At 37.6% G+C, this 14,531-nt stretch overlaps 1 protein-coding gene across 7 annotated transcripts in view; it reads left to right on the top strand.

Annotated features, from left to right (window-relative positions):
• F8 (coagulation factor VIII) overlaps nucleotides 1-14,531 on the top strand; it is a 109,373-nt gene that overhangs the window by 70,088 nt on the left and 24,754 nt on the right. The window lies entirely within an intron of this gene.

Raw genomic sequence — 14,531 nt, forward strand, 5'->3', positions numbered from 1 at the left:
GTCTTCCCCTCCCCCCACCCCCCCTCGCTCTTGCGTGTGCACACCTGCGCGTGCACACATACATTGCTCCTGAGGGCCCCTGGCAGCCACTAACGTGCTTTCTTACCATAGAGAATTGCCTATGCTGGACGGAAACTATACGTGCAATCAGAGTTAAATGTGTGGCCTTTCGTGCCCAACTGCATTCGCTTAGCATGAGGGTTCATCCACGTTGCAGCACGAATCAGCACTTTGTACCTTTTCACACCTGAATAATACTCCATTGTATGCATACACCACATTTTGTGTATCCACTCATCAGTTAATGGATAGCTGGGTGACTTTGACTATGGAAGAGGAAAAAATTTCTCCCTACCTTGTTAGGGTATCCAACCAGGACTTAATACATTCTAATAAGGCAAGACCACACAAATTTTATTTACTAAGTTTATTTTTTATTTTTTTAAATTTTTTTTCTACATTTATTTTTAGCTTTGTTTACTTTATTTTTTTTCTTTTTTTATTGTTGGTCGTTCAAAACATTACATAGTTCTTAATATATCATATTTCACAGTTTGATTCAAGTGGGTTATGAACTCCCAATTTTACCCCGTATATAGATTGCTGTATCACATCAGTTACCCTTCCATTGATTTACATATTGCCGTTCTAGTGACTGATGTATTCTGCTGTCTATCTTATTCTCTACTATCTCCCCTCCCCTCCCCTCCCCTTTTCTCTCTCTACCCCCTCTACTGTAAATCATTTCTTCCACTTGTATTATCTTGTCTTACCCCTCCTTTCCTCTTATATGTAATTTTGTATAACCCTGAGGATCACCTTCCATTTCCATGCGGTTTTCCTTCTCACTCCCTTTCCCTCCCACCTCTCATCCCTGTTTAATGTAAATCTTCTTCTCAAGCTCTTCGTTTCTACCCTGTCCTTGGTTACTCCCCTTATATCAAAGGAGTCATTTGGTATTTGTTTTTTAGGGATTGGCTAGCTTCACTTAGCATAATCTGCTCTAATGCCATCCATTTCCCTCCAAATTCTATGATTTTGTCATTTTTAATGCAGAGTAATACTCCATTGTGTATGAATGCCACATTTTTTTTATCCATTCATCTATTGAAGACCATCTAGGTTGGTTCCACAATCTTGCTATTGTGAATTGTGCTGCTATGAACATCGATGTAGCAGTGTCCCTGTAGTATGCTCTTTTTAGGTCTTTAGGGAATAGACCGAGAAGGGGAATAGCTGGGTCAAATAGTGGTTCCATTCCCAGCTTTCCAAGAAATCTCCATACTGCTTTCCAAATTGGCTGCACCAATTTGCAGCCCCACCAGCAATGTACAAGTGTACCCTTTTCCCCACATCCTCGCCAGCACTTGTTGTTTGACTTCCTAATGGCTGCCCATCTTACTGGAGTGAGATGGTATCTTAGGGTGGTTTTGATTTGCATTTCTCGGACTGCTAGAGATGGTGAGCATTTTTTCATGTACTTGTTGATTGATTTTATGTCCTCCTCTGAGAAGTGTCTGTTCAGGTCCTTGGCCCATTTGTTGATTGGGTTATTCATTTTCTTATTGTTTAATTTTTTGAGTTCTTTGTATACTCTGGATATTAGGGCTCTATCTGAAGTGTGAGGAGTAAAAATTTGTTCCCAGGATGTAGGCTCCCTATTTACCTCTCTTATTGTTTCTCTTGCTGAGAAAAAACTTGTTAGTTTGAGTAAGTCCCATTTGTTAATTCTTGTTATTAAAGATAAGAACCATATGATGATCATCTCGATAGATGCAGAAAAAGCATTCGACAAAGTACAGCATCCCTTTATGTTCAAAACATTAGAAAAACTAGGGATAACAGGAACTTACCTCGACATTGTAAAAGCAATATATGCTAAGCCTCAGGCTAGCATCATTCTGAATGGAGAAAAATTGAAGGCATTCCCTCTAAAATCTGAAACAAGACAGGGATGCCCTCTCTCGCCACTTCTGTTCAACATAGTTCTCGAAACACTGGCCAGAGCAATTAGACAGATGAAAGAAATTAAAGGCATAAAAATAGGAAAAGAAGAACTTAAATTATCACTATTTGCAGATGACATGATTCTATACCTAGAAGAGCCAAAAGGGTCTACAAAAAAACTACTAGAACTAATAAATGAATTCAGCAAAGTGGCAGGACATAAAATCAACACGCATAAATCAAAGGCATTTCTGTATATCAGCGACAAAACTTCTGAAACAGAAATGAGGAAAAACACCCCATTCACAATATCCTCAAAAAAAATAAAATACTTGGGAATCAACGTAACAAAAGAGGTGAAAGATTTATACAATGAAAAGTACAGAACATTAAAGAGAGAAATAGAAGAAGATCTTAGAAATGGAAACATATGCCCTGTTCATGGATAGGCAGAACTAACATCATCAAAATGGCGATATTACCAAAAGTTCTCTACAGGTTTAATGAGATGCCAATCAAAATCCCAATGGCATTTCTTGTAGAAATAGATAAAGCAATCATGAAATTCATATGGAAAAATAAAAGACCCAGAATAGCAAAAGGAACTCTAGGCAGGAAGTGTGAATCAGGCGGCATAGCAATACCAGACCTCAAACTATACTACAAAGCAATAGTAACAAAACCAGCATGGTACTGGTACCAAAACAGGCGGGTGGACCAATGGTACAGAATAGAGGACACAGAGACCAATCCACAAAACTGCAACTTTCTTATATTTGATAAAGGGGCTAAAAGCATGCAATGGAGGAAGGATAGCATCTTCAACAAATGGTGCTGGGAAAACTGGAAATCCATATGCAACAAAATGAAACTAAATCCCCTCCTCTCACCATGCACAAAAGTTAACTCAAAATGGATCAAGGAGCTTGATATCAAATCAGAGACTCTGCATCTGATAGAAGAAAAAAGTTGGCTATGATCTACATACTGTGGGGTTGGGCTCCAAATTCCTTAATAGGACACCCATAGCACAAGAGTTAATAACAAGAATCAACAAATGGGACTAAGTTTTATATTGACATGGGAGCCCTTGCAAGAAAAATGAACACCCAGAGAAGCAGTTACAGGCAAATGTGTGTATGTTATGTTGGACAAACTAGTAAATACTGAATACATGACAATACAGAGGGCTTGGGTCAGGATATTAAATTTTGTAAAAGTCAATAGGAAGTTAATGGTTATTTTAGCAATTTTTGTACAGGTTTTGCTTTTCCTAAACTCCTCATCTCTGGTAATACAAACATCTTCTTTCCTCTGGATGCAGAAAGGATATATAAAAATATCATCTCCTTTCAGGAAAAAAAAAGTCATAGTGCCCTTCAGTATACCAGGATGGCATGTTTTAGGATTGTATATTTTGATCCCCTAGATCACCTAATGCTACAATGAGTATTCCCTTACAAGTTTCCATTTGAATACTTTTTCTAAGTTTTGCCCCCCCCCATACTGATGAATGCATCTATTGGTTTATTTCTTTACCCTTTATTATATTTAATATGTTTGTCCAACTTTGTCATTCTTTTTAAGTTCCATTGTCCTGTTAGAATATCCTTCCAAAGTACCTTGGGCTTATGTACATTTTTTGGACACATATGCCTTTCTCCAGCACTAAGCCCTGATGAATCCAAATTTTAAAAGTTTAGAGTAAAAAGGGTTATTTTAAGTTTATCTTTGAGGAATATATACCCCTTCCCAATTCTGTCTTTTTGCTTTAATAAGTACATTTTAAGAGTTTGATGAGCTCTTTCAACTATGCCTTGTCCCTGTGGATTGTATGGGATTCCTGTTATATGAGTAATGCCAAATGATGAGCAAAATTGTTTAAAAGAGGTAGAAGTATAGCCAGGGCCATTATCTGTTTTTAACTGTTTGGGAACGCCCACAGTGGCAAAATTTTGTAAGCAATGAGCTATAACATCTGTAGTTTTTTCTCCGGCATGAAGGGAGCCCATCAAAAATCCAGAAGAAGTATCAACTGTAACATGAAAATATTTTAATTTTCCAAATTCTGGCAAGTGTGTGACATCCATCTGCCAAATATGGTTAGGTATCAATCCTCTAGGATTGACTCCAAGATTAAATTGTGGTAAAAAGGTCACACAATTTTGAGATTGTTTTATTATTTGTCTAGCTTGTTCCTTAGTTATTTTAAAATGCTTTTGTAAAGTATTAGCATTGACATGGAAGGATTTATAAAAATTTGTAGCGTCTTCTAGTGTAGAGAAAATATGTATGTCATGTGTAGTTTTATCTGCTAAATCATTGCCCAAACTAAGGGCACCAGGCAATCCTGTATGTGCCCTGATATGTCCTATAAAGAATGGATCTTTTCTGCCCCAGATTAGACTTTGTATAGTGGAAAGCAAAAAGAAAACAGTAGAGGAAGGTGAAATCCTACCAGCATCTTCAAGGGATACTATAGCATTAACTATATACTGACTATCAGAAAATAAATTAAATACCGAATCTTTAAACATCACAAAAGCTTGTAATACTGCCTTAAGCTCTATCTTTTGAGCTGATTGTTTGGGTACTAGAAATGCAAAAGTTTGATCAGGTGTAAGTATTGCTGCTGTACCATTATTTGACCCATCAGTGAATATATTTGGAGCATTCATGATAGGTGTTTTTCTTGTCATTTTTGGAGAAATTACAGGATGCAATGACTAAAAAGACAATAAAGGATTAGATGGTAAGTGGTTATCAAATGAAACATTAGATTTGCACATGATTATTGCCCAAGTATTTAACTCATTAGCTAACTCATCAATTTGATTCATAGTATATGGAGTAATAATTTTATTGGGAGAAATTCCAAACACTCCCTTTGCTGCTTTTATTCCTTTGAGTATTAATTGTCCTATAGCCTCAGGATACCTAGTAAGAATAGTGTTAGGAGAATAAGATAAATGTATCCATAATAATGGACCTTCTTGCCAAAATACTCCTATAGGAATATTTTATGTTGGTAGTACAATAAATAATAAAGGGAAACTTATATCAATTCTATTGAAATGCATATTTTCCATATATGTTTCAATGATTTTTAATGCCTTTCTTGCTTCAGGTGTTAACTTTCGGGGTGAATTTGGATCTGATGGACCTTTTAGGATATCAAATAAAGGTCCCAACTCTCCTGTTGGTATACCTAGATAAGGCCTTATCCAATTTATGTCTCCTAATAACTTTTGAAAGTCATTAAGTGATTTGAGTTGATCTACTCGTATTTGAATTTTTGGTGGACGGACTATGGTTGAGGATAATAGAACTCCTAAATAATTAAATGGAAAATTTAATTGTAGTTTATCTATTGCTATCTCTAGATTATAATTTTTTAATAAGTTTGTAAGTGTGGCATAACAATCTAGCAATATGTTTTTAGCCTTGTGTGTTAATAATACATCATCCATATAGTGAAATATTTGTAGTTCAGGATTTTGATTTCTAAGTGGCTGGATTACTTTGTTAACATAAATTTGACCCATAGTTGGGCTATTAGCCATCCCTTGAGGGAGTACTTTCCATTCATATCTCTGATCAGCACCTTCATGATTCAGTGCAGGGATAGTAAATGCAAAACGTGGACTATCCTCAGAATGAATTGGAAGTGAAAAAAAAACCCAATCTTTAATAACTAAAACATACCAAGTTTTTGGCAAAGCAGACAATTGAGGAATCCCTGATTGAGCAGGTCCCATAATAACCATCTCATTATTAATTGCTCTTAAATCTTGCAATAATCTCCATTTACCAGATTTCTTTTTGATGACAAAAATGGGAGTATTATGGGGAGATACAGAAGGTTGTATATGTCCTTCTGCTACTTGTTGTTTGACCAGGTCATGGGCTGCTTGTATCTTTTCTTTAGTCAGGGGCCACTGAGGAACCCATACTGGTCTTTCTGATTTCCAAGTAATTTTTATTGTCTCAGTGGCCCTTTCTGAAAATCCAACCCATGTCTGTCTGTTCCTTGATCTATTTGTATTGGTGCTGCTATACCTTGTTCTTGTTTTTCTAATCTTTTTCCTTGCCTAAAACCTTGTTTAGCCATAATAGTGCGTGCATTTTGGTTGATGTTATTTGTTAATGTCAAACCTAATTGATCTAGGACATCTTGTCCTCATAAATTTACGGGAAGATGATCCAATACATATGGCTGTATAGTTCCTTCACATCCTTCAGGATCCTTCCAATCTAATACCATTGCACTTCTATGGGGATTAGTCACCACTCCTAGGCCTCGAAGCGTTTGAGTAGCTTGTTGTAATGGCCAATGTTTTGGCCATTCTTGACGAGAGATGATGCTAAGATCTGCACCTGTATCCAGTAGCCCATTAAATTCATGTCCTGGAATATTTAGTTTTAGCATGGGGCGAGAATCTAAATTTAAAGAAAGCATAGCCCAATCTACACCTGTGGAGCCTAATCCCTTGGAACCTCTTTCTACAGCACGACTGGAAAACTTATCATGTAGGCTTGGTATTATTAGTAACTGTGCTATTCTATCTCCTGGTGAAATTCTGATATACCCCTTGGAGAACTGGCTATAATTTTTATTTCACCTTTATAATTGGGATCAATTACCCCAGGACTTATCATAAGTCCTTTTAGAGTAGAAGAGCTGCATCCCAATAATAAGCTTACTGTTCCTTTGGGAAGAGGTCCTTTTACCCCTGTGGGAATGATTTGAACTCCCATCTCTGGAGTTAGTACTGATCTGGCGGAGGCGCAGATGTCCAACCCTGTGCTCCCTCTGGTTTGTATGATGAGGGATCTGATGGACAATGTGTCCTGGGCACTACCCTGATGGGGTTGCTGGGTTCCTCCAGTGCTCCGTATATTTGTGGTTTTGGGCCCTGGAGCATTGGGCCCCCCTGTCCATTTTTTGGCAATGGAGCCCGATGCCTTTCTCCACGATATCGTGGATAAACACCTGGTCCTTGTTCGTTTTTTGATAATGGAGTACCCTCTATGGTGGTTTGAGAATGGCATTCATTAGCCCAATGTCTTCCTCTACAGCATCGTGGGCAAATACCCAGTATTCTACTCCTTTGATACCTAGTTTTGTTAAACCTTCCTCCTATGGGGCAATTCCTTTTAAAATATCCTGTTTGTTCACAATTGTAACATGTTCTTGGCCTGGAATCTAAAGCCTGTTTTACTGCAGCTGCCATGACTTGCTCTTGTTCATTAATGTCTCTACATAATTTAATATATGTGTTTAAATCTTCATGTTTCCATGGTCTAATGATATCTCTGCACCAACAATTTGCTTGGTCATAAGCCAGTTGTTTTATTAATGGCATTGCTTGTTCTGTATTCCCAAAAACTCTGGTAGCTGTTTGAATAAGCCTATCTACAAATTCAGCATAAGGTTCATTAGCTCCTTGTATTACCTTAGATAATTGACCTTGTAAACCTCCATGTCCTTGTAAAGTCTTCCATGCCCTAATCGCCTCTACAGCAATATGTGCGTATACGCCAGGATAATATGCAATTTGTCGCTGCTGATTCTCATAAGGTCCCTTTCCTAACAACATATCTAGATTTCTCTGAGGATAACCAGCTGCTGCATTTCGCCTAGCCGTCTCCTTGCAAACTTCCTCATTGGCAACCTTCCATAACAGGTATTGTCCTCCATTTAGCACAGCTTTACACATATTAGCCCAATCTGCTGGCGTCATGTTCAAGTTGTTAATGGATTCGACTAAGTTTACAGTGAAGGGTGCTTGAGGACCATAGGTTGTTACAGCCTCTTTTAGCTGCTTCACTGTTTTGAAATTTAAAGCATGGTAAATTCGCTGCCCTCCTACCTCAAATACAGGGCATGCTACTACTTGAGATCCTGTCTCAGGATCCCAACTATCAACTGCAGGGGTTGGGAGCCTCCCAGCATATGGAGGTGGCGCTGTTGGTTGGACACTTACGCCCTCTGGTGTTAGAAATGTTTTAGTAACAGTCTCCTGTGGTAACTTTTCCCCTGATGGCTTTTTCTGCTCTAAACTTCCTTCCTCTGTCTGACTAGCTCGAAAGACCTTCTCTTTTACTTGAATCTTTTCCTCTGTCTAACTTGAGAGACCTTCTCTTTTTCTTGAATCTTTTCCTCTTTCTGACTAACTTGAGAGACCTTCTCTTTTACTTGAATCAATATGTCTTCTCCTTCCTCTACCATTGTCTGAACTGAAGGCTTTGGACTAAGCAAAGCAGATACTAACGTCCACAATGACAATGTGCCAACTGGCAGAGTCCCTGGGCTTTTCTTTTCTATTCTTTTTAAATCTTCACCATGATGGTTCCATTGTGATATATCTAACAACTCCTCCTTAAAAAGCCATGGGCTACATTTTTGTATTGTATCAACGTATGCCCTGACTGCTCTTGATTTTACTGGGAAGCCTCCTTCCTCTAACAATTTACTTAACACTCTTTCGGTTTGTTTTTTGCTAATTTCTGATCCCGTATTTCTACTGTAATACAACCCAACAAGATGATGCCAAACGAAACCGAGATAGAATGAGATAAAAATGGAACAACAAAAAATCATTACAGCCTTTCTCCCTATCTGTTCCTCAGACGGAAATAGTTTTTCCTCAGATGTGAGCGGTTTTTCTTCCGTCTCACTCATCTCCAGGGACAGGCAACTTAAAACAAAAGTGAAGCAAAACAAAAGAGGAATCTTAAAATGGCTCCCCATCCTCTCGCCCCGCCCTCAGGGGTGAGCAGTTCACTTACCCTCAGTCGCTCCCCGTGTGGGCCACCAAATGCCGCAGTTTGGCTGGGCACGATTCAGGAGCCACTTGTCAAAAGAAACTAACTTTATTTTTAGAACCACACACACCAAACAAAACAGCTCCTCAGGAAAAACCCTCAGAGCCCAACTGCCACCACCGGCTTCCCACAAGCCTCTCCACCTCCCCCACTCCTCCTGCTCTTGAGGCCAATTGGCTGGGTTGTGTGGGCGGAGCCAAAAAAAGTTCCCCAATGACAGCTCCGTGGTCTGAAAGGGCGGGGAAACAGTCCAATGAGCATCACCGCAGAGGAGCCAATCAGTTGGCAGATAGAAGTTTCTGGGGCCACTGTGAGCCAATCAGCTGGCAGCTGGAAGTTTGCTGGCAGCTGAAAGTTTGCTGGGACCCCTTCGGCTGTAGCTCTCAACAATCATTAATATCTTTAACAATGGCTTGGCATTTTCCATTGATAAGTGTCACACCTCCTTGAATAAATTTATTTATGAGTATTTTATTCTTCTTCATGCTATTTTAAGTAGAATTATTTTGTTTGAACCAGATTTCATTTATAATGTACAGAAATACAACTGACTTCTATATTTTAGTCTTGTATTTTCACTGAATTAATTTATCAACTCTAATTGTGCTTTTGTGGATTGTTTAAGATTTTCTGTATATAAGCTTATATAATATGAGAATAAGGTAGTTTTACTTCTTCTTTTCCAATGTGGATGACTTTTTCTTCTTTTTCTTGCTTACCTTCTCTTGCTAGAATTTCTAGTACAATTTTGAATAGAAACAGTTAAGCCAGCATTGTTATCTTATTATTCATGTTAGAGGAAACTTTTCATTCTTACTCCATTGAGTATGATGTTACTTTTGCTTTTTATCACATTGACAAATTTTCCTTTTTCTAGTTTGATTATGGTTTTTAATCATGAAACTCTGTTCAGTTTTATGAGACAATTTTTCTGCCCCAACATAGATGAACTTATGGGTGTTTCCACCTAGATTTTACTAATGTGTTGTTAACATTGGTAAAATGTTTCTCATGCATTCCTGGGAAAATTTCCACTTAAGCAAAGAAAAAAATCTTAGTAATGTGCTGCTGGATTTGGTTTGTTCTTATTTGGTTGAGGATTTTTAAATCTGTATCCATTAGAAATATTGGATTGTAATTTTTTTTCCTTGTGATGTGTTTATCTGACTTTTATATCCAGATAATGCTGGCCTCATACTAGGAGTTAGGAAGTTTCTCTCTTTTAGAAGCGTTTGGGAAGGGTTTATATTAATCTTTCTTTAAACATTTAGTATAGTTCACTAGTGAAGCCTCCTAACACAGTGCCTGGCACATAATACATGAAATCTAGGACTTGTGTAGTGATTAACTCTTTGTTGATTTAATACATTGTCTTCCCAAGCAGATTTCTAATCCAGGCACAAAAATTGAGTAACAGATGAAGGGAAAGTCAATATATATAGTGCTTTAAGTGTTTTTTTTTTCTGGAATAGCAAATTATCCCTTTCTGGGTCAGACTATGTATTTGTTGTTTTAATCAGTAAGAAATAAAATTGAGGCCACCAAAAGCTTCCAGTGCTTGCTTATGTAGGAGATGGCCAGACAGAGGAAATTGGTGGTCTTCTGCAAGGGCCAAATCTAAAGGCAATTTTAAAAAGTTAGGTTTCCCTGTAAATGTATAGGAAAACAGGGGAAAATAAGAAAATCCTTGGTGAATCTTTAAAGTCCTATAATTTATATATGTGATTCATCCTATCTTAACACAAAAATGCAGATATATTTACAACAAGGAAAGCTGTGATTTCAGATGTAACTTTTTTTTAGGAACAATGCCATACACTTATTAGTATTTTCTATTTTATAGGATCAAAAATTGTTGCCTGGCAGAACATTTTTTAAAAATTTCCCTAACACTGTAACTCCAAAGTACACTCCTGGTTTTATTCTTATTGTATGATATTTAAGCAAATACAAAATCTCAGATATTCTATGAGAGAGATCATTTTCAACTTTTCTAATGCTATATGCCATGGTTAAATCTTGGCCTTCTGAATTGGTATTACTAGCATATTTCTCAAACTGTGTTCCAGTTGTCTTCAACATGGCATATATTTTTCTGCAGATACCAAGCATGTCAAAATAAATAAATAAATAAATAAACAAACAAACAAATAAATAAAAGACAATACTTGGAAATCAATCTAACAAAAGAGGTGAAAGACCTCTACCATGAAAATTATGGAACACTAAAGAAAGAAATTGAATGTCTTAGAAGATGAAAAGACCTCCCATGCTCTTAGATAGGCAGAATTAATATAGTTAAAATGGCCATATTACCAAAACTATTATACAAATTTAATGCAATTCAAATTAAAATCCCAATGACATTCTTCATAGAACTAGAAAAAGTAATCATGAGAAACATTTGGAAAAATAAGATACCTAGAACAGCCAAAGCAATCCTCAGCAAAAAGAGTGAAGCAGGAGGCATCAGCACACCAGACCTTAAACCATACTATAGAGCAATAGAAACAGAAATAGCATGGTATTAGTACCAAAATAGACATATAGACCAATAGTACAAAATAGAAGACACAGAGACAAACCTACATAAATATGGTTCTCTTTACTAGACAAAAGTGCCAAAACTTACAATGGAGAAAAGATAGCCTCTTCAATAAATGGTGCTGGGAAAACTAAACCTTTATCTCTCACCCTGCACAAAAGTCAACTCAAAGTGAGTTAAAGACTTAGGCACTAGAACAGAGACCCTGTGCCTAATAGAAGAAAAAGTAGGCTCAAATCTTCATCAGGTTGGCTTAGGACATGAGTTTCTTAACAAGACTCCTAAAGCACAGGAAGTAAAAATAAGAATCAATTAATAGGGGCTGGGGTTGTATCTCAGTGTTAGAGCGCTTGCCTAGCATGTGTGAGGCACTGGGTTTGATCCTCAGCACCACATAAAAATAAATAAATAAAATGAAGTTAATGAATAAATGGGATGGATTCAAACTAAAAAACTTCTTCTCAGCAAAGGAAACAATAAATAATGTGAAGAGAGAGCCTACAGAATGGGAGGAAATCTTTACCACATGCACCTCAGAGCACAAATCTCGATATATAAAGAACTCAAAAGACTTTACACCAAAAAAATCAAACAACCCAATCAATAAATGGGCTAAGAAACTGAACAGATACTTCTCAGAAGAAGAAATACAGTTGATCAATAAACATATGAAAAAGTGTTCATCATCTCTGCAGTCAGAGAAATGTAAATCAAAACTAATCAAAGATTTCATCTCACTCCAGTCAGAATGGTAATTATCAAGAAGACAAGCAATAATAAGTGTTGGCAAAGATGTGGGGAAAAAAGTACAGTGATACATTGTTGATGGGATTGCAAATTGGTGCAACCACTTTGGAAAGCAGTATTGAGATTTCTCACAAAATTTAGAATAGAACCACTATTTGACCCAGCTATCCCACTCTTCAGTTTATACCCAAAGGACTTAAAATCAGCATACTACAAGAGACACAGCCACATCAATGTTTATAGCAGCTCAATTCACAATAGCTAAACTATAGAAGTAACCTAGATGCCCTTCAAGAGATGAATGGATAAAGAAAATATGGTGTAGGGGCTGGGGATGTGGCTCAAGCGGTAGTGCGCTCGCCTGGCATGCACAGGGCACTGGGTTTGATCCTCAGCACACTACATAAAAATAAAATCAAGATGTTGTGTCCACTGAAAACTATTGAAAAAAATATTGAAAAAAATCTCTCTCTCTTAAAAAAAGAAAATATGGTGTATATACACAATGAAATGTTAGTCTTTTTTAAACAATACCTTTATTTTATTTTTATGTGGTGCTGAGGATCGAACCCAGTGCCTCGTGCATGGTAGTCGAGCGATCTACCTCTGAGCCACAACCCCAGCCCAGAATATTAGTCTTCAAGAAGAAATTATGGCATTTGTCAGTATATGGATGGATCTGGGGCAGGAGAGTAGGGAAGAGTGAAGGTACTTAGGATTGTGCAGAGGGGAGTCAGGGGAGGGGTGGGATTATGGGGATGGCAAGGGTGGTAGAAAGAGACATTATCACCCTATATACATGTATGATCACACTACTGGAGTGACTCTGCACCATCTACAGCCAGAGGAAGGAGAAGTTACACTCCATTTGTGTACAATATGTCAAAAAGCATTCTACTGTTAAAAAAAAAAAATCCTGAACCCCACATGTTGGATAGTAACATGCATCTCATTAATTTTTACACAGTGTATCTTGATTATAATATATGATTGTTCAGTGAACATGAGAGTGTAGACATACTAATTTCATTTCTGTTGGATATACCCACAAGTAGGATTGCTGGAAATCATATGGTAGTTCTATTTTTATTTTTTATTTTTTTTTGAGAAGTGGCAATACTGTTGGGCTGGAGTTGTGGCTCAGTGGTAGAGTGCTTGTCTAGCAGGCATGAGGCACTGGGTTCAATCCTCAGCACCACATAAATGTAAAATAAAGATATCGTGTCCACCTAAAAAATAAATATTAAAAAAAGAAGTGGCAATACTCTTTTCCATAATGGCTGGATTAATCTGTAGTCCACCAAGAGTGTACAAAGGTTTCTCTTCCTCCACCAATACCCATTATCTTTTATTTATTTATTTATTTATTGACTTTTGGTACCAGAGATTGAACTCAGGGGCACTTGACCACTGAGCGACATCCCCAGCCCTTATTTGTGTTTTATTTAGAGACAGGGTCTTACTGAGTTGCTTAGTGCCTCACTAAGTTGCTGAGGCTGGCTTTGAACTCAAGATCCTCCTGTCTCAGCCTCCTGAGCTGCTGGGTTTACAGCCAAGGCCCTAATTACATTTTGTCTTTTTAATAGCTATCTAACAGGTTCAAGAGGATATTTCTTTGTGGTTTTAACTTACATTTTCCTGAATAATAGTGATGTTGAGCACCTTTTTATATATCTTTAGGGCTTTTGTATATCTTTTGAGAAATGATTATTCAGGGCTCTCTTCTGTTTTTAATTGAAATTTTTCACCCACGTCCCACAGTGGCGATGGAATTTGGATCTCCTTTGTGTGAGGTAGGCTGGCTGTGAAATTAAGCTAAGAAAAAGAAGTAGTGAAGAAACCACACTACACAGGAAGTAATTTTGGAAAGTGGTGGCAGGACTGCTCTGTGACCTTAGGGGTTGAGTTCCACACTGGAAAGAGCTCAAGAGCCAGAGTTTGCTTTATTTCTCTGGGGGAACTTCAAAGGCTTTCTACAGAATGTTCTTCACCAAATAAGGTAGGAGGTGGGCTGTCCAGTTTCCAGTGGGTCATCCCAATTCCACAGCTCCAACAGCAGTCTTCCTAGACCAGAGAAGATTGAAGTCATGTGCATTGCATAATCCATTAAGTGAAAGGGGCCACAAAATAGCGTGCAATGCCAGACCAAAATCTCCTTGGCTCAAGGCCAAGTGAAGACACTAAAGCTCAGGAGTGGCTTCCCACAGGAATTACTTGTTGTATTTTGTTTTTGCTATTGAGTTGTTTGGATATTAATCCTCTCCTAGTCCATTTTCCATCACTATAATTGAATATCACAGCCTGAATAATCCATAAATAAAAGGTATTTATTTCTCACAATTCAGGAGAATGAAAAGTCTGAGATCAAAGGGCTGCATCTGGTGAGGACTTTCTTGCTCTGTCATAACATCATAGAAGTTACCAAATAGTGAGAGGGTATGAGTGTGAGTGCATGCATGTGATA

The sequence above is a fragment of the Ictidomys tridecemlineatus genome, chromosome X (assembly GCF_052094955.1).
Source record: "Ictidomys tridecemlineatus isolate mIctTri1 chromosome X, mIctTri1.hap1, whole genome shotgun sequence".
NCBI lineage: Eukaryota > Metazoa > Chordata > Mammalia > Rodentia > Sciuridae > Ictidomys > Ictidomys tridecemlineatus.